Source organism: Manacus vitellinus, unplaced genomic scaffold, assembly GCF_001715985.3.
Source record: "Manacus vitellinus isolate BGI_N305 unplaced genomic scaffold, ASM171598v3 scaffold_0_pilon, whole genome shotgun sequence".
Classification (NCBI taxonomy): domain Eukaryota; kingdom Metazoa; phylum Chordata; class Aves; order Passeriformes; family Pipridae; genus Manacus; species Manacus vitellinus.
The window spans coordinates 6,581,895-6,607,038 of NW_021938789.1; the positions used below are offsets into that span (position 1 = coordinate 6,581,895).

A 25,144-nucleotide genomic window follows, 5' to 3' on the forward strand; every position below is an offset into this window, starting at 1 on the left:
GTAAAGTTTGCACAACAATCTGCCTGACAAACAGCATCTTTGTTCATTCTTCACTTTTGGACTCAAATTTCCAAAGCCATTTCATGTCATATATAAACATTTTTGAAAAGTTCTAAAAACTCTCTCCTCCAAAATTGCAGACTTTGTTGTAAATGGTCACTTACTACTTTTTTCTCACTTTTTAATTAAGAGAAAGTGCTCCCCGGGTCAATTCCAGAGCACAAACAACACTTTTGGAGATATAACTAAGTTAGGAAATAAACACCTTTTTTTTTTTTTTTAACTATTCCAGGTAAGTACTTCCATTTGATATACTTGACATTTATCATGTTTTGTCTCCTCTGTACAACACCCTGGAAATCCTCAGTTTCACAAATTATTGTCTCAGGTTACTACAGGCCAGGGCAAAGTAAGGAAGAAAAGTAGAATGAGAGTCTCCTCTTGTCAACCCTTTAACACTGTGTATGTATCTCAAGGCTTCCTCTTCCTTTTTCAGTTGCTACCTGTTCTGATAAGACTTGTAAAGCCAAAGCCTTTATGTCTTTAGGTCACATTTCTACCCCAAATGCCCACTCATTCCACTGCTGAATATTAAGAAAGACAGTCACACTTTTCTGGTTGAAGTGTTGTGTTTCTCAAACTCCTACCTTGTGAATTTAGCAGCTATTTGTTTCAGCTATTTTCTTTTTCATTCCATCCTATTCTATTACACCTGCTTATTTTCATTCACTATTTTGTCTGTTAAATGAGAGATTATTAATGTAATTTTACTACCACATGTGATGCAATATTTTAATGAAAGTTTATTAGAGTGTCTAGCTAATGCTGCAGATTACTCATTACATGAGTAATGTTTTAATAATCTCCAAAACATAGAATTAATAGGGAAAATCACAGTGTTGATAAGGAAGGGCTGATACTGGAAATCTGTGTCCCTGTTGAACCAAAGCATTTAAAGCATGTGCTGAAATTGCATTGTAACTTGAATGCTATATTGGCCAGGGGGTAACAATTGACTTAACAGTACAGAGTCAGATAAAATGTTGTGCTGAACTGAGGACACTAAAATTGACTTTCGTCACTAAAAAGATGAAACCTCCAGTGCCTAATTTTATGCTATGTCAGTGATTAAAAACGCAAATGAAAATAGTATTCTTGTCGTTGATTTTTGTTTTCTCTCCAGGGATGACTTTGCCAGTTGGATCAGTCTCCATTATTTAACAGTGAGAAGAGGCAGCCTGATGTTTGATTCAGAGAGATGATGATGAATTAAGATGTTGCAATATGACTTTCAATGTAGAATACAAGGTAAGTTCAATAAAAAGGAACATTTAATGTTTTATCTCAAAAGACATTAAGTTCAATTTAATTTTTATGCTTTTATTTTTGTAGAGTTTAATTTAGATAGACAAAACCATCTATGCTAATTTTTAGGAGTGTTAAATTTCAAATACAGCCCATTGATCTTGAAAGACTCAATAAAATCAATAGAACCATTTCTGGTGACAAACCCACATCTGCCATTTTTTCCACAATGGTCACTGACATATAATCTCTTTTGTTGCCTTACCAAAAAACAAAACAATAATAAAAAAAAAATTAAGCAGCAAACTAAATAGAAATTTATGTCATCAGAATAGTTTTAAAATCAGCTTTTAAAAATTGGGCTTAATGTAATTATTATTTTTTAGCTGAAATACCATGTTTATTTATATTTCCAATTCCCCCTTGGAGGCTAGATTTCTCGCTCTCATTGATTCTGGTCAATTACTTGGATTTGGCCAGGACTCAGGTTGTGCACTGTTGCTGAGTCATCCAATATGTATCAACTACTTATCTGCCTCTGTGAGCTGTGTAATGTTTGCTTTGATCATATTTGAGATCCACACAGTCTTAAGTCTAGTTCCCTTCACCATACCTTTAAAATACAGCAGCTTTATCTTTTACTGAGGTACAGAGAGATTTAAGTCCAAGGTCATGCACAGTCTGTAGCAAATAAAAATATCGAAGTCTGTTCTAAATCCAAAGCCAGTGCACTAAGCACCAGATCCTCTTATGTCAAGAAGGAAGAATTGACACATTTTTACCCAATACAAATAAATGTATTAAAAGCTGACATGTAATTTTAATGGGAGATCGATTTATTGGCATTAACTAGTCTGGAGAAAAGAAGATCAGGGGAGAGAAACCTTATCACACTCCGCAACTACCTGAAAGGAGGTTGTAGAGAGGTGGGAGTTGGTGTCTCCTCCCAGGAGAGTGACAGGGCAAGAGGAAATGGCCTCAAAGTTGTGCCAGGGGAGGCTTAGGTTGGATTTTAGGAAAAACTTTTTCACTGAAGGGGTTGTCAGGTGCTAGGACAACCTGTGCAGAGAAGTGGTGGAGTATGAAGGTATTTAAAAGATGCGTAGATGTGGCACTCAGAAATATGGTTCACTGGTGGACTTGGCAGTGCTGTGTTAATGGTTGAACTTGATGATCTTAAAGGTTTTCAACCTAAACAATTCTATGTTTCTAAATAGTTTTAATGCTTGCTTAAGGTGCCACACTGATTATCTGGGAGATGCAGCAATCCTATATTCATTAACAGACACGATAATTTACATTGATATAGCTATTGAAAGCTTGTGTAGGCTTGAAAGTTATATTTCTCTACAAAAATGAGAGTTCATAGTCTGTACTTTGATCCTTTGGTTGCCTGAATGCTTGTATTACTATGAACAGAGGAAACATACTATTGGATTCTTTATGAGAGTCTGGTCCATCTTCCCCTACCACAGATCTGAGGGTTTTCTCACTTTCACAGTAAATCCAATGTTTCCTCTGTCTGTGCCATTAGGCCCCTTCACATCCTCCAAAGGCCTGCAATGCTGTTAACTATTTCTCATAGCTCCTAACAACCGGCTGGGCTGGAGGAAGTTCTTACATTCTATTATCAATATATAGATTTAGGACACTATCTTCTTTGTACTATTTACTCTTTGCAATTCTTATGCATAATTAATTTTAAATATATGTCTTTGCTGCCCTTTCCAGTTCTCTAAACATAGTCCCCATGAGTATAACATCACTTCTAGTCATCCTGTCATTTGGATTTATGCATATGTTATCTGAAATGACTTATGAATTTTCAGAGGAATGTTGTTTCCATCTTCTTATCAAGGCCTTGGTCCTGCCTTGTTAAAGACAATAGTAGTACCATTTTCTTTACTAAGAACAATTTCTAAAATACAATAACTTCTGTAACTTGTGGTTTAAGATGTCTGTATAGACATGCACATTTGGGAGCAGCTCTTTAGGCTGTTTAAATTGTGTTTCATCATACTAAGATAATAGTTGAAGAATTATTATTGCTTATAATTGCCGTAGGTTTGTGTCTGGTTCTTTTGGTCAGCATTTATACTGTAGGTGGTACTCAGGAGAATTTTTTGCAAGCAGAAACTGCAGTTTCATGACTGTTGCCCTTGCTCAGCATCAACTAAGCAGTCCTCTTGAAATCCATTGCTTCCTGAGGATTAAGTTGCACTTTGCCGTAAAAAGCTGAAATTGAGTCCAAATAATCCAAATTAACTGAATAGACTGAAGATGTAGACACTGACTTAAAAGATAATTTGGGTATCTGCACAGCCCTAGTCAGAGAGGAGCTGGCATGAATATGTGCCACTTCATTTATGCAATGAACACTGGGTCAAGTCAGAGGAATTCCTATGGCTTTCTGTAGCACAGGCCCAGCCAGACCAAGCTATTAGCTTCCTGTGAAAGCCTGGAAATGTATCTTTTGTTTGAAAACAGCCTGAGAGTTGCTGGAATGCTAAGGATGTTTAATTATTTAAAGATGCTTAAGCAAGTCAGTTATCTAAATATGCATGGGGGGAGGAGGGGAAGAAGACTAATGACTGCAGGTTTTGACCTAATATACTTAGCCTGGGCTTTCAATTTTTACATATATACTGCTGTCTTTTGTTGCCTTTCTGCAGTAATCGGTGATTGTGAACCAGAGGATAAACTTGAAACCATATATTAGAAAGCTTTAATAGGACAATTTCTAGTCACCCATTTGAATATCATTTGAATACTGGCTGTGCCAGGGCCTGAGAGGCTTTTATGTTGCTTGTCTCCAAGTCTGACAGAAGATTTACTTGCCCTTGAGTCCATCTAATCAAATCATACTTTATCACTGATAAAGTAGATGCTATGAAACATACTTTACTCTTTAATAACCACATTAGACTTCATGACCACCAAAGGCAATTATCTGTCCTGTATTAAATAATATAAACATGTGCTTTTCATATCAACTTATTACCTACTTTCGTTTTCTGCCGTGGTTATACCCAGATGAGGAATTGTGTAAGTCTGCCATGAGTTCAGCAAGTGCTAACGTAACCCAAGTCTTTGTTGAAAGACATTATTTATTCTATCAATATTTAATGTGGACCAACCACTGACCTGCATAATTTGATAGAGATGGGTGAGCTGCTCCCTGAACACCTCTACTGCTCTCATGCTTTCTTCACTTTTTAGAAGTGATGTAAGAAAATAAACATCAAGCTCTGCGTTCTGGAAAAAAGTGTGAAACAAGTTATTAGTACTTGGTATCACACATATATTTTCCTGTCCTTTTTCCTGAAATTCTTTTTTGGCTCATCAGTTTCTCTTAGCTGATTGGATGTCCAAGGCCTCTACTGGCACACCAAGGCTGGTTACCAGCACACATGTGACATACTTTCTCAGACACACATTAGCTTCTGCTGGGATTTGTGGTTCTTCCCCCAGTGAGCCCCTAGCAGACATCAAGTTATTCGTGATAAGCGTTGGGATGAGACTAGGTCAGTTTGCTCTTGGTAGCATTACTCCTGCTTAGCCTTATCCATGCTTTGTTGGCTCTAAATGCTGAGGCGGCTTCTGAGTCTGTTATGGCAGCTCTTTAAGAGCATCATTTGCAGTTATTACTCTAAGTACACTGAGATTATGTTTATTTCTCTGAACTAGAGTTAACCCTAATATTATTCAAAACAAATTCCATGAAGTCATCATTCATGCTGCTTTGCCTATATGTCCTTTTTCGCAGGTATGTTAATCATCTTGCATTTTATGATTCAATTTGTGAACTAAAAATGCTATTTGACCCTTTTTTTCTCATGTCAATGCCCTACATCTGTCCTTGGAAATTCAGTAGCATAATTTCCACTGCAGATACTTGTTCCTTTCTCTGTTGACTGTATGTGTGGGTGATAGGAGTATGAGAAAAAAATATTTAAATGCCATAAACCATATAGCCATGTGACAGATTATTTTATCTTGTCCCTTTGCTGTCCTCTCCATTTGGTCTCTGCTTTGGGGGTGTCTCCACAACACTGAAATAGGAACTGCCATTAAAAATTACAACAGACACGATAATTTCTTTTCTATGCCATGTGAAATTCTCGCAGATACTAATTGCTGCTTTGCAGGTCCTGTGAAGGGGGTAGGATTCTCTCAAGGGCTGTTAAATACAAGCATTTTTATGTCAAGGGTAATTGTTAAAGTCCAGGATATTATAGTGTTCTCTCCCACAGGAAAGAGAGAACTTTTTTTTTCAATGTGATTAACACTTTCAGTTCCCTGAAAGATTGAGATCACAGACCTGAAGACATAATAATTTTTAGCATGGAAGAACTGATTTAATTTGTAAACAACTTAATGACTTTTAGTGACCTCTTTGTAGCAGGAGTCCAGATGCCAAAATCTAGTGCAGTAAAACCATGAAGTAATTTGCCAAAAATATGTTTTAGGAATTTCTGAAGGAGATACTAAAGTCTTTAAATGGTAAGGATTTAAGAAGAACTGTATTACGCACAAGTGGTCTGACACTCCTCTGTAACCTAAGTGTTATAGATAAAAAGAAAACTCAATTATATTTCTCCTCTTTATCTCATTTCATATAACCTATATTACAGAATCGCAGAATCACACAGAATCACAGAATATGCTGAGTTGGAAGGGACCCTCAAGGATCATCAAGTCCAGCACTGGATCACCCCCAAGAGTCACACTGTGCCCAGGAGTATCATCCAAATATTTCTTGAACTCTGCCAGACTTGATGCTGTGACCACTTCCTTGGGGAGCCTGTTCCAGTGCCCAGCATTCCTCTTTCTGATATCCAACCTAAACCTCCCCTGACACAACTTCAGGCCATTCCCTTGGGTCCTGTCACTGGTCACCACAGAGAAGAACAGATCAGTGCCTGCCCCTCCTCTTCCCCTCACAAGGAAGTTGTAACTGCAGTGAGGTCTCCCCTCAGTCTCCTCTTCTCCAGGCTGAACAGACCAAGTGCCCTCAGCTGCTCCTCATATGGCTTCCCCTCAAGGCCCCTCACCATCCTTATAGCTCTCCTTTGCACACTCTATAATGGCTTAATATCTTTCTTATATTGTAGCACCCAAAACTGCCACAATATTCAAGGTGAGGTCCCACCAGTGCAGAGCAGAGCAGGACAATCCCCTCCCTCGACCGGCTGGCGATGCTTTGCCTGATGCCCCCAGGACATGGTTGGCCCTCCTGGCTGCCAGGGCACTGCCAACTTATGTTCAACTTGCCATTGACCAGTTCCTTTCCTGGCACTGCTTTCCAGCATCTCATTCCCAATCTGTATGTACATCCAGGGTCGTCCCATCCCAGGTGCAGAATCCAACACTTTCCCTTGTTGAACATTCTATGGTTGGTGATTGCCCAGTTCTCTACTCTGTCGAGGTCTCTCTGCAGGGGGCCCCTACCTTCAAGGGAGTCAACAGCTCCTCCCAGTTTTGTGTTGTCTGCAAACTTGCTTTGTATCCCTTCCAGTCCTGCATCCAAGTCATTTATGAAGATGTTGAAGAGCACAGGGCCTAAGATGGTAAGGAATTACATATACATGCTACATAGCATACAAAGTACTGCAATCTTTGCTGCTGCAATCAAATAAAACTTTTCAGGGCAAAGAATCCAGTACTCATTTATTAGCTTGGTGTAGTATTGTATCAGAAAATGTTGCTTAGTGAGTAGTATTGCTGAAAAGACTGTAGGAAACTCACTTATTTTGCCTTTAATATTTCATCTCTGTCCAGACTCTCTCAGAAAATTCAGTCTCTCTGTGTCAGTTTCAAATCAGTGTTCAGCCTGCTGGTGTTCCTGGCTTGCTTTCTGAGAACACAAGTGTCCAGTGCAGTTCCAGGAGGGAAGCCACGCGATTTGAAGCTCAATCTTGCTCTAAAAAGCACTGACCTCTTGTAAGGTAGCACTTGTGTTCTTCATGGGAAAGTTAATGCCAGTGTTTATCCCCAGAACATCTCTGTCCAAGTCCATGTTATTGTCTTTTTTGCAAAATCATGTTTAATTTAAATACAGATATTTTCTAATAAGGAGACACTTTTACGCCAAAGGACCTCTCAAGGGTCAGTAGTATATTAAGGTTATTCAGCATAAATGCACAAAGTACTTTAGTGCTACTTTTTTTTTTTAACTCAAGCATCTGTTAGTGATTCCTGACCAGATATCATGTGTCTGAGTGAACACAGTTTCAGTGCCTCATTAAAGGCAAGTTCCAAGCAACAGCAGATGGGGTTGGAGTTGGTTTTCTTAAGGAAAGTGAGAGCCAACGGAGTTTGGTTTCGGTTTTAAGAATTGAACCTCCTGCCCTGGTTAACACTGAGATATTTGGATTTCATACAGATTGATAAGGAGATTACGGTAATGGGAAGATAAAGAGCGACCTCAGATCACCTGATTAGGACCTGATTTTATTCACTGTAACATGAAAAAATTGTTAGTAAGGGCAAAATGGAAGAGTACTCAGATATGGCAAATTTTGCTTTGAGGATTCAATAAAACTGATATGTAAAGACTTATGGGTTAGAAATACATGGAGTTCAAAGTTTGGAAGCTTGGTTAAGAAAGTTATGATTTCTCTTTCTGAAGAAAGTAAGAGGTGAGAAAAATGCTGGCCTGTGAATAAGGGTCTCTGGTAAAGGGATTTTAGTCAGGTCTTTCTATGCTAATTCAAATGTCTTTAAAAGTCAGGTTCCTGTAGTGAATGAAGAAAAAGAGTGAGAAGACCATATTTCCTTACCAAGAATGCTTGGTGTGACATCTGAGTTTGACTTTGGGTTTGTCTGGAAGAACCATTACACAGCACTGGCTATGCAGAGATTTCCCCCTAACCTGGGCAGTTCTGTGTTAGACACATCCTAGAACACAAATGGAAATAATAAATGCCTGCCATTACGTGTGCCTGTATACACAGGCTGACATCAGTAAGTAATGATAGTTGTTTAAATGCTTTTACTGGTTCAGTTTTTGAAGTGCTTTGTAGTGCTTTTGACATGCCAACAGGCTAAGCCTTCATCAGGGAGCTGTGGCAGGTCCCTGCATCTTAAAATAATATATATGATATTGTAACATAGGTACTTAGATCTGAAGGTGGATTTGTTACCTAGATCAGAATGACAAATGTTCAGGCATTAACGTGCTTGGTAGTGTTCCCTTTTTGCTATTGCTCTGTCTTCAGAAAGGAGATCCTCTGATTTTTTACTCCAGGACATGCCTCCCACATAAAGTGTCCCTGCCCAGTATGTGTCATGGGAAGGGCACAGGCTGTGCTGTATATTGGCACAAAAATACAATCAGTCAGCCTGCTGGATTACAAACACAGCACAAATTTACTCATTTGAAACAGAATCTTGTTTAATTTTTGATTTTTTTGTTTTTACCTTTGAAATCAAAAGGGGAAACCATTGATTTCATGCAATTTCAGGAGGCATTAGTCTTGACGACAAATGTGAAAAAATAAAAGAAAATAATCGTGATCCAGGCTAATAAGAAAGGGATGTCTTCCTTGTTTATGCTGTGTGCTAGTCAAGGCAAAATAATTTTACTCATCTAAATGACAAAGCAGGGATTCTTGTGTGTTTATTGCCATACAGCAGATTCTGCATGTTTGCTGGTTTATTTTTAAATAACACTTGTAAAGCTTAAGTTGAAATTTTTCACACAAAATCTTTAGTCTCTGATTATATTCGATTATATTCAACGGATGAAGATTTAATATTTTTAAAAAATCTTTAATATAGTTTAAGGCCCTTTTTTAACATAGATGTCATTTGAACTATGTCAGATAAAATGGAAAACTGTCTTGGCAATTATCATACAAGACTTTAGTGAATAGAATAGACAGCTAATGATGAAGGAAACTAGTCATCTTGGGTAAAGTCAAAAATTCTGTGAGTGCTGGTAGACAATACTTTTTTATTTCCTGGTTTTTATAAGAAGTGTTTGACTCACATTGTAACAGGGATGAATTGATCCGGTATTAAGAAGTGTTGTGGAGGGATTTTCCAGAGGTGAAGAACTAGGGTTCTGTGTGCTGTGTTCCCAGATGGACACTCAAAGTCATGCTTTTGATCCTCTTTTCCCCTTTTGTTTAGAGCTCGTCTGGGGTAAGTTGCAGAGTGAGCAATAAGAGAAGGACATAAGTAATGAAGTACCACTTCTCTTGGGCTCTTGGGATGGTCTGTCAGCTTTCTTGAGCTTTACACTCAGCAAGAGATGGAAAAAATTTTATTCAAGCTTTAGCTAATAAATATATATTTACATTAACTGTACAATGTAACTTTTGCTTTCAACCATAGTAGATGTGTTATTTTTAGATGGAAATGTAACTTTCTTTGGTGAATTTTTCTCCTTAAGTTGTATATTAATTTATGTAGCACCATTTATAGAGGGCACAATATGCTAGTGATTCCCTTCTTCCCAGATTAGGCCTCACTGATTTCCTGAAGGAGTAACATGAGAAGTAATGTCTGCAGTGCTAAATTTACAAATTTACAGAGACAGTTGTCTAATTGGTGCAAATCCCTAAATTGCACTCAGATTGAATTTGTTGGCCTGACTGTTTAGTTTGCACTTTTGAAATTCATCTCCTGTTCATTCTCTCTTTGTTGCACTATAGATAAAATAGTGCAGTTGGCAAAATTAATTTGTTCCAAGTGAGTCTAAACTGAAAAATGCTCTCCAGCTGGTGATGGCTTTCAGTCCATCAGATCAGAATTTTACATTTTAACTGTGTTTTAGCTGTTTTTGTAAATCACTAAAGATAACTTCGAACATCTCAGGAGGTCAGGCTCTATGACAATAAAGGTGTACTCAGTGCTCTCTACCAAAAGATTTTAAAATTGTCTAAAAAATGTATATTTCCTTTCTCCTAAATATGTTTCACAAAAATAGGATATGACTTTAAAAGCAGATATTTGCTAAAAAAAAGAAAACCAAAAAAATTTTGTAATTAGATACTTTTCAGACAGTTGCAAACTATGGTCTTTGTTCTCATGATCATACAATCTTGAAAAAGCTGTTGTAACTTGGAACCAAAAAGTTAACTTGCTGTTAATGGTATATTAAATACTTACTTGTCTGCTTTTAGTAGCAATAAAATAGCTCCTGTTAAAGTCAATAGTAAAATACAGTTCAGTAAGGCAGGATCAAAGCTTGAATGAATACACAATTTCCTTCTTCCTTGTGATGCTCTTCATAAAACATTCAAGTTTTGTCCTTTGTACATAAGTAGTGGCTCCTGAGAGAGAGCTTTGTTTCAGCATCAGGAGCACACTACACTGTCTCTGGTAGCAAAACCACTTTAATCTGGAGATGACAAACAGGAGAGATTAATGGCTTCAATTTGGACACAAACAGACAAGTACCACATGGATTCTTTAACAAAGGCAGAACGGGATTGCCTGGGATTTAAGAAACAAAATACTGACTTAGTTCATGAGCTTAAAATATGCATTATTATATAGCTTCAAGTATTTTTAGTATCACCATAGAGATGGGAATACACTACACTGCAATGCCTTATCAGAAAAACTGCTAAAGTGTATGTTTAAGTATAAAATGAAATTTCATGAACTTCAATATCAAAAGACACTTCACTAACATTAGAGATAAACTGAGGGGTCAGGCAGGCATTTAAACATTGGAGTATTTGTTACATTATTGTTTTTACAAGGAGACAGAGAGGCTGAGTGACTTCCCCAATATTTCCCAAGAAGTCTGGGGAGGAGAAAGGAGCTGAACCCAATTTTCTTGTGCTTTAGACCCCAGGTTAGACTCAAGAGTGACCTACAAAGTCACCCTTAAAATGCAGATGGTGTCAGCATTGCTAATTTTTGATGCAAATCCTGGTAGAATGGAAAAAAAATCCAGTCTTTGCACCATTAGGGGCTTTTGCTAGACATCTTTTTAGACAGATATTTTAGATAAGATATTTTAGTCTAGGTTTATCAACAAAAGTGAGTGAAACTTTCAACACAAAAATAAATTACAGAAGTTTTAGACATCCCTTTGATACATCTATGTATATTTTTCCTTGTCTTTGCCTTGTTTTTAGAGGTTATTTGACCCTTTTCTGAAAGATGGGAGAGAGGGGCTAGGATTTGAAGGAAGGTTGCAGAAATGATGTTGATAGATTTTAATTGCTAGCCAGTGTGCTGTCTTTTTCTTAAGTCAATTAAAATAAAAGGCTTAGAACACAGGAGGGTGCAAAGAGGTGAGAAGAACTGTTGTATGATCATATTAGCTGCAGAGGTGTAATGTTCATTTTCAAAGGCACAAGGGAGTGCAATGATGATGGGCTAAAAAAACCTCTTCTCATCTTTCTGTTATGCTGGGAGCATAGGAAGATTTTTCCTTGGTGGTTGATATGAGTGTTGCAAGAAATGCAGTCTAAGACTTTCTGAAGATTAACTTGTGACGTGTGAGGCTGCAACCAAGAAACACTAAGTACCATTCAGGCCCCTGTGACGGTGTGACATACTCAGCACTTTTAAAAAAGCAGGCCATTTAATTATAGCTGGGAGGCTAGGGAAGGCGAGTTTTAAAAATCTTAGCCAAAAGCCTTAAAATATCAAAGGGAAATAAGTCTAAAAGTTAAAAATGTGAAGTTAGATATATTGTGCAATAATTTTTGGGTTACTGTCAATTATGCAAGTTGATTGGAATTAAGAACTCTATCAATACTAGCAAAGCAGGTGGATGGACCCAATTTAATCAGCTTCTTCCCTCCACACTCTCAACTGGGTATCTTTGACATAAGTGTTTTTGTTGGAAAATGGGTGTGGACTAAAAAAATAAAATTTTTCACTGGGCTTGTGGGGCCTATCCTTCCTATACTGTCCACAGATTGCAGTAGGAACAATGAGGAAGAAAAGGCCAAATGCAGAAGATACGAAAGCTCTTTTTTAGCTAAATCACAAACACTAAGAAATCAAAGATAAAAAACCAACAGAGCAACAACAAAACAAAACAAAAAGTAACAACCCCAACTGACCATCTGATAGTGCTGTTCAGTCCAAGAATCCCTTAAGCTGTCTGCTTTATGAGACTCCAAGGGCAAAACAGCCTCTGCATTTTGTGTCAAGTGATGGAATACTCTTACAGTGGATTTAGTTCATCCCCATCAGTTCTTCCACTGACACTACTGGGGTTTTTATACAGTGTTTGGCTTTGAGGCACTCTATTTTGAAGCTCAATTCCTCTCCTTCCTGAAAATAGAAAAGTAATCCTGCTGCCTTTGGGAGAAGAAGTTGGCTCCAAGAAGAATTATATTAGCATGACATGTATAAAAATAAAGAAGGAACTTGCCTGAGAGAGAACAATGAACATTTATTTACTGTCTCATGGCAGCAATATTTTGTGTCGGTGTGGAAGGTCACCATATGACTTATATGCTACCTAAATCTCACTTGAAGGCCCACTGTTTTGTCTCTTTTCCTTGATTACTTAGAATGAGAATTTCTTCCCTGTCCTGGACCTGAAGCAGTTAAAAGCTGAATAGAACTACCCATGCCTTTCTGATATATGATCATGTGTGCACACTCAGGCACTTTGTGCAGTAGTAGTGGAGGAAGCACAGACTAAAACTATGCTTGCTGCCTGACATTTTTGCAGTGGATGAGCCTGTATTTCAATAACCATCCAGCAAAAGAAAAAAAATTACCTCAGTTCCCCAGTACCTCCCTCCACATCCAACTCCTTCGTGTCACCATCCTGGTTGTGCGAGCAACTTCCATCCAGCCTTGGATTCAGGAGCAATATATTCTCTTGTCAGCTGAAGAGCAGTCAAGGAAACATTTAAACTTATGTGGATCTGTTATGAACTTGTGGTAGACTGTTGGCAAGCAAATCTCTAGTTGAATGGTAGTTAATGACTCTTAAAAAGAACCTGTTAAGTACAGGAAAATAAAAAGCAAATTGAAGAGGTCTCTGCGCTTAGTATTGTGTAAACTGGCTAACTTGTTCTGAATTTGTTTATTTTAAATATTGTGGAAATCTAAATAATCTGCAAATCTGGTTAAGAACTTTAGCTTCTACAGGATGCTAATAAATTGGTCAACCATAGTGTAAAATGAACATTAGTTTTTGGACTTAATGTAGTAGTTTAATTGTGTGCTAAACTGAAAACAGAAAATAAACAGCAAGTTTAAATGGTGTTGTCTTAATATATTGTACCACATACTCTAGTTTAGCATTTGGAAACGAAGAGGAAGTGGGATAAATATAACAACATGAGTAAAGTACATATGAATTTCATAGAGTATTAATCTTTAATCTTTAAAGTTTCCTGTTCAAGGCTCTAAATACATTAATCCAGCCATCATCTCTTCTCTGCTATCTTGATCATGCAGGTCACAGATGTTGCTATAGTAACCTTGCATTACCAATGCAAAGACAATGAAGGATCTGGCTATCTAGATAAATAAAATAATTGAGGGGTGCTTGCAACCAGCACCCTGATTAATGTAATGCCTAGATTCATTGAATGAACACTTGGTCCTGTGTGGATTAGGCCCTTGAATTGGGATGTATGAGAAAGGCTGGCACTCGAAGCCGATTTCCTGCGGAACAGGTTAGTAATTAGAGACATGCAATTCACTGGGAAAACCCATGCATTGTGGCACATATGATGTTCATTTGTTGCAGTCTTCCATCACACTCTGGTATGGGTCCTGTGTGTAAACCTGCTCTCTGGGATGCATACATTATTTGGATATTTTGAAAACCAAGAAAAGGTGGTTTCTGTGAAGCTGGGGTGAGTCCATGTTGTTGAATGCACTTGTTGAAGCACACAGCCCAGTGCTAGTGGGGATAGGCACTTTGTCTTACAGTAGAAATTATCAGATTATAGAGTGGTACCAGGCATAATTGAATGCTAATGCTGGTCTGCCATGGGGATCTGTCTTGATGATAAAGGAATGACAAGCTGGAAGTGAGAAGAAGCAAAAAAGTTCTGAATCAGATCTGCCTGTGAGTTGAATATTTCTGATAGTTATTCCAGGGGCTTGAGGCCCAGCTGAAGCTTTGCAGTATTTTGATCTGTAGAGGACCCACATGAACTCTGCAAGGGGAAAAATCCTAACTTGGGTCAGGTTTTTTATAGTGAGGAGGCTTGCCGTGGGAGTTGTTTCCTTTTATCAGCACTTCCTTCTTGTAGGAAATTCTTTTAGGAAGTTTGAGGCTTTTCCTCTAAGTTGGTTTTAGTTAAATATGGCCACTGTGTTCAAAAGTAATGAAGGAATGCAGGTAAAAGACAGGCAGTAGTGAGTGTAGGCATCATGGAGTAACAATGAAAACTCCATTTCCATTGGAAGCCAAACCTCAAAATACTTCTGTAGCCACAGCTCATCTGTGCTACCAATTGAAGTTGCTGGCCAAGCCTGTGAAATACCACTTGAGTCTAAATCAGTGAAATAAATAAAGAGTTAAAGTTGTAGTCTCCTGTGAGCCTTCATTCAGCCTTCAGTCCTACAAAGGAAACCTCTTATTGCTTTAGAAGGGTCCCGAACTTTTCCTTTTTGTCTGGCCCTGAAAAGCCAGATCAGTTTTGCGACTTGCTTTGTTGAGACTGTCAGCCTGCTCCCGCCAAGGGGCTGCTGCTGTCCTGGCAGCTTTCTGCAGGGGGAACAAGGGAAAGAAAGATTCTGCATCAGCAATTCCACTCATATTGCTTTCCTTGCCTCCTTCCCAGCACAGAGGTGGTTTTGTTTGTGCTCAAGAACCAACTAAAAAGTTTGGCTGTGAAATGAGCTCTCCTCTGGAGAAAGGGAAAGGGGTAGAAGATGTAGCGTACAACTTTAGACACAAACTTGTACCCACTCCCTCCTCCAGGTCGCAGACTAGAGATGGCTATTGCTTTAACTGGTTGTTGTGTTGTTTCACACAGCTCATGAGATAGGAGTTGGTGATTTGAATCCTTGATAGAAGTAATTTAGTAAACTGGAATATTCTGTTCTAATTTTGTGATGTAATTAGATAGGAGAGAACTTGAAAGAAGTGTTTCTCCCTTGTTGGTGGGACACAGGGAATGGTTGGGTATTTGTAATTTGCTCACATTATTATTTGTTTCAATTCAGAATCTTCAGTGTTGTCAAATGTGGGAGAGAGGAAGAGCACTTCTCAAGATGTTCATTACTTCAGCAGACTAAATAACATTGGACTCATTGAAATAAAAATTCTCCCAGTGGTTCCCACTGGCGTACACACCAGTGTACACTCATACCGTGTATAGTGCATCAATCTCTGCTGATAAAATAGATTCTGCTCCTGAAAAGCTCTTATCCATGTTGCTTGTTGCTTGTGTAACCAAGGATTTGCAGGATCAGACAAGTATCCTCATTGTTCTTCTTCCTGTCAGAGATGAGGGAGGTTTTTGTGTTTATTAGTCTTATGAAAATGTAGCCAGGAACAAAGCATTGCTGAGCACATTTCAAGGTCTGGGCTTCAAGGATAGGCAGATAGGAATGGTCCCTATTCCCCAGACAGCTGGGCACAAAAATCAGATGGGTTACTGAATGTCCAACTCTGTGCTTATATCCTTTGGGCAATGATGGAGGAAGCTTCCACAAAAGACGGTGGTTTACATATTTCGAAGTGAAGACAGAACGTATAATGCCTCCATGAAGAATGTTAGTGAGGTGAGTTGCCTGATGTCATTCCTTATGGACTTGGTGCCCTTTCTCAGGCTCAAGCCTATGGAATTTGCAGGATAATCCGCCACATAGTCCCAACAGCTTGGTATGTTCAAGCAAAGGTATGGGATACAAAATGTCTGTATACCGGGCTGTGACAATCTCCTTCTAGTTTTTTGGCTAAAAGTGGCTTAGACAACTGACCTTTGAACCTGATGTCTGATCCTGCAAGTTAAATGCTGGCTTGGGGGTTGAGTGGAGAGAAAGCCAAGTCATTCTCTTCCTTTTCACTGCCTGTGCACAGATGTGAGACATGGAAGAAGCTGTGGTCTGTGGAGCTGCTTTCCATCAGAGGAGCACACCAGTTGGACTGGTTCATCCCAGGGCTGCTGCTGAATCTTCAAAAGGCATCACATAAAGCTCTATTTGTAATGGAGTGAGGAAGGGTGGAAAGGAATAAAGGGTGAACGAACCATTTTATTTAAAAATTCATTCATACCATTAGTGAAGGTCTAGTTTGGCCTGTGAGCTTGCCAGCATCCCCTAATGCACATCACTTAGAATTAAATGACTTCTGGGTGTAAGGAAGATTTGAATTGTCTTTTCTGTATCGCTAAATAATGATTACCTGGGGAGATACGAAATGCAAATTGAAAATGAATGAGGTATAGCTGGTAATATGTTAGATGCATTATCTCCAACATGAGGCCTTCAGTCAAAAGATAAGGTCATCTGTAACAGTTAAAGAGCACTGCAGCAGCTATTTATATTTTAATTTTTCCTCTTTTTTAGTTTGAATTTTCTCCTCATAAGCAGTGAAACACTTTTCTGAGGAAACGTGTCATGACTTCTTCCTAGATGGCCTAAATGATATTGTTTTGTACAGTTTATTAGATAGAGGTTGCAGAGGATCTGTACTTTGCTGAATGACTGATCTTCACTAGTTTTCTGGAAATGTGTGATTTTTCCCTTTGCATTCTTTTCTGAAAAATCTCACTTTGTACAATTGCCATGTGAACAATTCAGAGCATGAAAATTTTAAGCCTCACTTCTATGTTCCTGAATTGGAATTGATTTTTTTTTCTAGATATGTCATTACAACTTACCTTACATTACACTGAGTCAGACAGCAGTGTAGAAGAGGTACTAATTAGTCCCATGAAATATCCCTTGTACTTTGCTGAATGGCAGAGGGCATGTTTCTTAAACTTGAGCCCTCATTTTTCACATTTAGAAAATGGGGCTGGAATTACTGATGCTAAAAGTGTATAATGTAGTGAATCCTAGTCAGTTGGGGCAAGATTTTACTGGACAAATGTGCTGGAGGGAGAGGAGTATGGCCTGCCTCAAATTACTCTCCAAATATTCCCAGTGAGAACAAGGAAACTTAAAGTAGGTGGAGACTTTTCTGTTCTGTTTGCTGAAGTGGGAATGGTTGTAGTGAGTCGTCTTGCAAACCTCCTGGGTTTTTTTCCCATGCAGCAAGAGTGAACCTTTGAAGCTTTGTGTCTTCTGGGGCTAGAGCAGTTCTGCACTGCTGAAGTTAGTGGCATGAACCATCCACCAATGAAGTGCATAAGCAACAGTGGAATTGCTATTTAGTTGAACTCTACTTTTCCAGTAGTTAATTATACTTCTTGTATGTTTTTTCATGTTTAAGTTGTTTCGTTACACCTAACAGAATGTTTGTTGTTACCTGCTGTGATTTTGAATAATTCATGATATTAGTATGCAATTTGGGACCATCATAACCCTTGAGCAAACCAAAGGCTGATTCACTGTTTTTGTGTCTTTGAAGGCAAATGGAAGGCAGGTTCTGGCTTCTATGGTCCTCTGTTAGAAAATCAATTTAAAATCATCCAATCAAGTTAAAGTAGACATAATAAGGATATGGTATCACAGTATATTTGAAATATTTTTATGAAATCACTTGCTAAGATAGAAATAACCTGAGTAAATCGGCCCTGGACTTCTGTAAACAGCAGTGTCTTGTTCTTTCGGTTAATTGTTTCCACAGATGTAGTCAATGACAACATTGTGTTTATCCTATGGCAGCGTTACTGCAGCTCTCAATTTCATTTGATTTCATTTCCTTTTCTTAATGGATGGATTTACCAAATCTAAAAATAAAATCTTTTTTTTCAAATCATGACAGGGATTTTCTTACATTGATTTTGTGAGTTGCCTGGGAAACAAGAAAACACTGAAGTTAGGTCAGAAAATGGTGTCATGCCAACCACTGTTGTTTCTGTTTCTTTGGTTCCAGCTTAATACTAGATAAATTATATGGCTGAGGAGGCCAGCTGATAGCTGATGCTGGCAAGTAGCTTCTGAACAAAGATAGGTGTGGCATGTTTGTTTTGATTAGAAGAAAGTCAATGGAAATATTCCACAATGAAGAGTCTCCCTCAGCCTGCCACGTGCGCTGGAGTTGCTTCTCTCTGCCACTGTCTGGGCTTTGTTGCATTGACTCCATCTTTATACGGGCTATATCAGCCAAGATCTTTCAGAGTGCAAGAATGAAATCTTCTTTCTGGCAATCTTCACAGGTTTGAGATATTTTCTGATTTTTCCAAATGATGAAAATGCTGGTACTCTGAACGTGAAGCAGACCTGTTTAATGTTAAAACAAAGGTCATTCCTAAAGGTTAACTGCCTTATAAATAGCCAGATTGTTCCCTCCACTCACTACAAGTTTGCAATCTGCTTAATATATGCACAGTCAGGGAGAAGCTGTAAATATAATGCTAAAAGCAGACGCTTGGAACTATTGCTCTTGCTTCTCTTCAGCTTATGCAACTGTTTGCAGTAGCTTGCTGCCAACACAACTGTTGTGTCCTCGTACTTTGGGCTTCATCTTATAAGTCTTCTGAATATGCTGTTCGCATTCCAACACTCTTGAACAGATCTGTGTGAGGAGGTTTTGCAAGCCCAAGTCGTTAACTGAAAGCCACAAATATATCACCAGTTGCTTAAGTCATTAGTCTATAACTGAGTTAGCTCATGAAGTTATGCCAGCTGGAGTCCTCACTAAAAACCAAAACCCTAGTAACCAAACATTTTGACCATCAGAAGCCTGGACTTCAAATCTTATCCAGACAGATCATTTCACCTGCTTCTCCCCTTGCAAATGATTTGAAGTTTCTTCTTCCAGAGGTTTTCCAATGAGTCTTGTTGATCTTTCAACTGCAGCTTTATGTCACAGAATCACAGAATATGCTGAGTTGGAAGGGACCCACAAGGATCACAGAGTCCAGTTTCTGGCCCTGCACAGGACAATCCCCAAGAGTCACATCATGTGCCCAAGAGTATCATTCAAACGCTTCTTGAACTCTGTCAGGTTTGGTGCTGTGACCACTTCCCTGGGGATCCTGTTCCAGTGCCCAACCACTCTCTGGCTGAAGAACCTCTTTCTAATATCCAACCTAAAACTCCTCTGAAAAGATCAGTGTCTACCCGTCCTCTTCCCCTCACAAGGAAGTTGTAACTGCAATGAGGTCTCCCTTCCATCTCCTCTTCTCCAGGCTGAACAGACCAAGTGCCCTCAGCTGCTCCTCACACAGCTTTGCCTCAAGGCTCCTCACCATCTTCGTTGCCTCCTTTGGACACTGTCTAACAGCTTAATATCTTTCTTATATTGCAGTGCCCAGAACTGCACACAATATTCAAGGTGAGGCCCCACCAGTGCAGAGTACATGTCCACTGATAGCTGTTCTCTTCTTGTCAGCCTGTTCTATCTGTATCCATAGACATCTCTCTGCAGACAGACACAGAAGATCTCTGACAGTAAATAGCATTCTTGCTCCATATGCATGTAAGTCGATTGAAGGTGATGAGGTGATCCAGGAAATTGCTGTCCTCAAAAATTCCTGGGACTGTGCTGGAGGCATAGGGTAATCTCTCATACCTCTCTATCACTGTTGATCTCCAAGAAATCCTGATAAAATTATTGTCTAATGCTTTAGCAAAGTGTATGAGGGAAGGATGCATTTTATGTAAATTTAGTCAGGAAGTCTTTGAAACTAATTGCTTAAAGTGAGTGGGGAAAGCTGATGGAGTGTGATAGACATACAGAGGGTTTTTTTCCTGCTTTCAGAATAGATAGTCTTGATTAACTGGGCTTAGTATAGCACTGCATATATTAACTGAGCATCAAATTGCTCAGGGGATGAGCCTGCTCTGTGCATGAACTTTACAGGCCATGCTCTGAATGTTATTACAGATGTGAATTCAGGAAGTTTTGGAGTTACTCTTCTATGGATAAAACCACTGGTTTTCGTGAACTTGGTATTGAGTTATTGCCCTGGCCTAGTGTCAATATTTTTTTAGTAGTAAAAATGGAATTAAATGCACAAAAAAATATGTAAAGCCATACCTACAGTCTACCTACAGTACAGCCTACCTACTTTTCTTTTGAAAAGTCTCAGACTTGGGAGTAATGCTAGGGAAATCCTCCTTCACATATGCTACTCGGCGTTGGTACCCTGAGAGGTGTCAAAGGCTTGTCTGTCAATCAGTCTGCTACTTCACCTGCCAGGTCCTGTTTAGTCTTTCTGATTTGTGCTTGTTGGACACGCTGACTTGTCTGCTAGAAGAGCCTCTGACCTTTCTTTGCTGCTGTTCTAGACATGGTCTACCATTCTGCAGGTGTGAGCTGCACACCTTGTTCCTGGTACATCACCTTGCATTTAACCATATTTGCATATTTATAGAAAGTCAGTGATTTCATTTCCACACTAACTGGAGGATAGAGTTACAAGTTAGAGCTATGTGCTTGATCTAGAACTGGGATTTGCATAGATGACTACATGTATTTGACATCTGAATAAAACACATCATTGTGCCTGCTGTAGTAGGTCAAATCTGGTGTTCTTAAGTATGGATAAGTGCATGCCATGGACCTATGGATACTTCATTTCAGTGTGAGAGCTGGGCACCTGCTGTCGATTTGTGTACCATTCCCTTCAAGATACCTTGACCTAGTTTTAATAGAGAAAAGATTTTTACAACATCCAAGACTGGATAGTCTTCTCTGTGCTGTGCCCTGTGGACGCATATGATCCCTGCTTATGGCCATGAGCATTTCACTGTGGTGACTGGTGAATGTGTGACAAAATGGACAAGGTCTAAGGAAAAGGCAGAGCAAGAAGCAGCTGCAAGAAAACGTGCTGGAGGGAACAACTCAGTTAACAACTGAGCTTAAAACATTTTCGTAGAATACAACTAACATGAATTAACTCAAAATATTTTCTTTCAAAAAAAAAGAAAAAAAAACCCCTAACTTGAATGAATGGGCACTAGTGAATTACTAAAAAGCCTAATGAAAAGGATCTATTGTGTCTGACTGTAAGGACCAGGCGGAGAACAATTACAGGTCTTTGGAAAAGTGAAGACTGAGATTTCAGTGGGTCTCCTTTAACAGGAAAAAAAAGATGGATATGAGCCTTTGATGAGCAGCACACAAGGTTATATAGGAGTCACAGCATATTCTGTCTTATTTGGGACAGAAAGCCAGATGCATCACTGTTACATAAGCCTGCTGACCTGCATATAGAGCTTTGTGGTAACAGCCGTTTCAGAAAATAAATCCTGTTCAATTTAGCTTACATGAAGATACAAAATCCCACAAAACACATTCTTCCCTAAAGGGCTTGTTTTTGAAATTTAAATTGGGAGAGCATGAATACCTGGGAAAAAGAGGATGGGTAAAAAGACAATTAATGTGATGCAAGCTCAGTCTGCTGACTAATGGTACAATCTGTATATTAGGGAATGGGACCACACCAGCCATAACAGCTCATTATTCAGCATGAAAAAAGATCATACCAATTTGCAGAGGATTTTGATAGGTTTGTTTAACTTTATATTGTTCTGATTTGAAATGAAAATGAATAAAATAGAATATTTTCAGTTGGAAGGGGCCTACAGTGATCATCTAGTCCAAAGTTAATGACATCTAGAACTAGAGATATCAGAAGCTCCGGGGTTCCCAGCTTGAGGAATCCTGTCAGGATCCTCTGGCTGCTTAGGGTGCCAAGGAGTTGCACATTTCCAGAGCTTCCAGACTCTTGCTTCTTTTCTTTCTGCCTGGTGGGCTAACAGAGAGTTGGCAGCCTTGGAGTTTATGAGCAGGGATACTCTGCTCTGAGTTTCTTGGCATCCTGCCTAATGAGATCTGTAGAGGAGCCAGCAGCTTAGGAGCTCTGCAATCTCTGAGACAATCCTGGAGCAGAAACTTCTTTTTAACTCCCACTCTCTGTCAGCCTGTCAGGAGTACAGCTGAAGAACAGGGAAGAGGACCTGGCAGGAAATGAGGCGTGATTTCTGCAGTGTCATCAAAGTCAAATGTGCCATTAAAAATGTTTCTACCCACTTTCAGTAACCCCACAGAGAAACTGTAACAGGTCAGTACCTGATCCTGGAGGTCCTGCATCTCTTTGCTTTAGATATCATGGGTGCAAAGATCAATGAGGCAGAAGAGAGGACACAGAAATATTTACACTATCCCAGTATCTTTGTAGTTGAGATGTGGGTCACCTGCAGCTCTTCACACAGCGCTAGTCTGCCTGGAGTCAGGTGGCCTACAAATCCCAGTTGTCCTAAAGGTATTGGAGGACACGGTTATTCCAGGACGGCTCTTGACTGACATAGTGGCTAATATGATAGTACTGGAAAAGCAAATGAAATACATGTTGGTTCCCTGTGCTTTTTCCCATGCTTGCTTTATGATTGACCCTGAGGTCTGCATCTGAGTAGAGATATTGGTCCGAATGGGGTGGACAGGAGAGTTGTCCAGGCACATGTGTGTCCCAAGCATGTACTAAAATTCAATACAGATATTACCAATCTGTTATAGCAGCCTAAAGGTTGCTGTAATTTGTATTTATAATCTGCAGCTACAGAGTGACATTTTAGCAGCTCTGGATCCCTAGAAGGTGAACATCCTCTTGCTTTCCCTATCCAGAGAGTTGGAGGATGATAATACAATGGGCCTTGCGGCTCACTGTCATGACTGTGGCCCCTGCAGGGTGAACTAGGACTAATGATGCAATGCAAAATTGCCCAAATGACAGAGAGAATCTGGGCCACTGTGTTCATCTTGTCTGATTTCCAAATTTTTCAGTGCTCAGGGGGACAGGATTATAACAAAGTTTGACTTCCTGCTATGTAGGTCATATGCTTTATGCTGAATCCTCCATCACAGGGGTAAAACTATAGCAGGGAAATTTGCTTTGCTTCTGTAAATGTCAATGGGAATAACAAATTTTTTCTTTTATTAAATAATTTTCAAGTAGTTTGATTTGTGGTAAAACCATTTAGGTTTTAACTGTTGGTGGTTCATTAAAATATGTTGCAGTAACAATGTGTTGCAGTTATTAAGCTCTACAGGCTTTAGGTTGCTGTGGCTGAGCAAGATTCACTGTTGGTCTGGAGGTTTTACAGGTGACAAGCTGTCTGCCTGGCTCCACCGTGGGGTGTTCAGAGGTACCATCACCCTGGTGCTCCTGCGACCACAGCTGTCCATTCGCTGTCTCTGCATACAGGGCTGTGCAGGCTGATACACAAATCTGCAGTGGGTTGATCTGGGAACAGAAAGCCTATGATTTGCTCATAGACTTGTAAAGATACTGCTTTGATTACTACTTTAAAAAAAATAAAACCTGACCTACTCTAACAGTTATTCTGGCATTTAACAGAACTTTGTAAAGATCAGGCAGGGAAAACAAAGCAAAACAGAAATGCTCAAATATTTGTGTCCTCCTACCTTCCTAAGCTTTTGCCATGGGATGCTGCTTTATCTGCATTGGATGTGGATGCATCATTTTTTCCTGCAAGGTTGGAGAGGTAGTAGGATAAAAAATGCTTTGCTGAAATGTGAATTCCCTTGCCCAGTTTTCTTAGGCTGACAGCAGCAAGGCAAACCTGCTGATCAGTTACTTGTATGACTGTGCATTTTAGGGGAAGATTTTTCTTTGTTACTGCTGCAGCTCTGTTGTAGCAATTAGAAAAAAAATGTGTCTAAGGAGGAGGCAATAACTCTGAAAGTGTCTTTGATGACTAAACATTAAACTCTAAATATGCAGCGTTGCTGCTGATTTTTCCAGTCTCCTGTGAGTCATAAAATTTTGTCTCGTATCAAGTGAGCCATCCTTAAGGACCTTGATTTAAAAAAAAAAAAAATGCCTGTGACTTTCCCCCAGTCAAATAATTTAAACGAATGGTTTTCTGTAGGACATTTGTAATGCTTTTCAGATCATTAAAATCCCTGAAGGACAGTGGGCAGGTCTTCATTTGCAGGCATCACTGCTGTCCCCAGGACAAAGCCCCTCTGGCCCAAAGGTTGTCATGCCCTAGATGAGTACAACCCTCAGTCTTCTGGGCTTCTGTTATCCATGCAGATGTGAACAGGACTGCCTGGGAAGGCCATCTAGTAAAGAGACAGCATGCTCCAGAAACTGAAGGGCTCAAATGGCCTCTACTTCCAGGGGCCTTGTTTTGTCCTGCTCACAAGTTGTGCTCTTCAATCCCAGCAGGTCTTTTGGATTTTCGTGGTTGTACTTACTACCTTGGCGTGAAGCATGTTTTTACAAGATTTGCAATCGGCTGTTACCAATTGCAAATGTATCTGTTCCAGGGGTGCTCTACAACTGCTCTGTGAAAAAGATATTACACAGTACCAGTAGAATCTAATCATGAAGATTTCTATGTTAAGGGTGCTTCTCTGAGAAACCATAAGGGAAAGGATTTGGAAATAATGAAGTTGAGTGTGCTTCTATTGCTTGAGGTCTTTTTTGGGGGGGGGTTATGTCTGTTGCATATTCAGCACTGGAAGAAACACTGTATGTCCCAGTTGTAACTGGATGCACTATGGTGCTAAAGCACTAAGGGAATGACACTAGATATGAAGTATTTGTTGTGGGTTGTTTTTACCATCTCTTACTGTTGGTAATTTTTTGATAACGGCAATTTCTTTAACTCACCTCAGTGAAACATGCACATGATGGGGATTGTCTCCATTTTTTACTTGACCAGATAATCCTTCTGGAATTTTCTTTTTCATTGAGCTGCATTGCATTATTGTTTTGAGATGTTTCTCAAAATCAATGTGCCTGCTATATAGAAGGTATCACTCTGCCATTGTATTTGGACATGTCATGCTGTTACT

The 25,144-nt window shown here is 39.3% G+C and overlaps 1 long non-coding RNA gene across 1 annotated transcript in view; it reads left to right on the forward strand.

The window, feature by feature from the left end:
• The window catches only part of LOC108640449, a 51,095-nt gene that overhangs the window by 17,343 nt on the left and 8,608 nt on the right, over positions 1–25,144 (forward strand). The window contains exon 3 of the long non-coding RNA XR_001921191.2: positions 1,184–1,308. This is a non-coding gene — a long non-coding RNA (uncharacterized LOC108640449). The remainder of the gene's footprint in view (positions 1–1,183; positions 1,309–25,144) is intronic.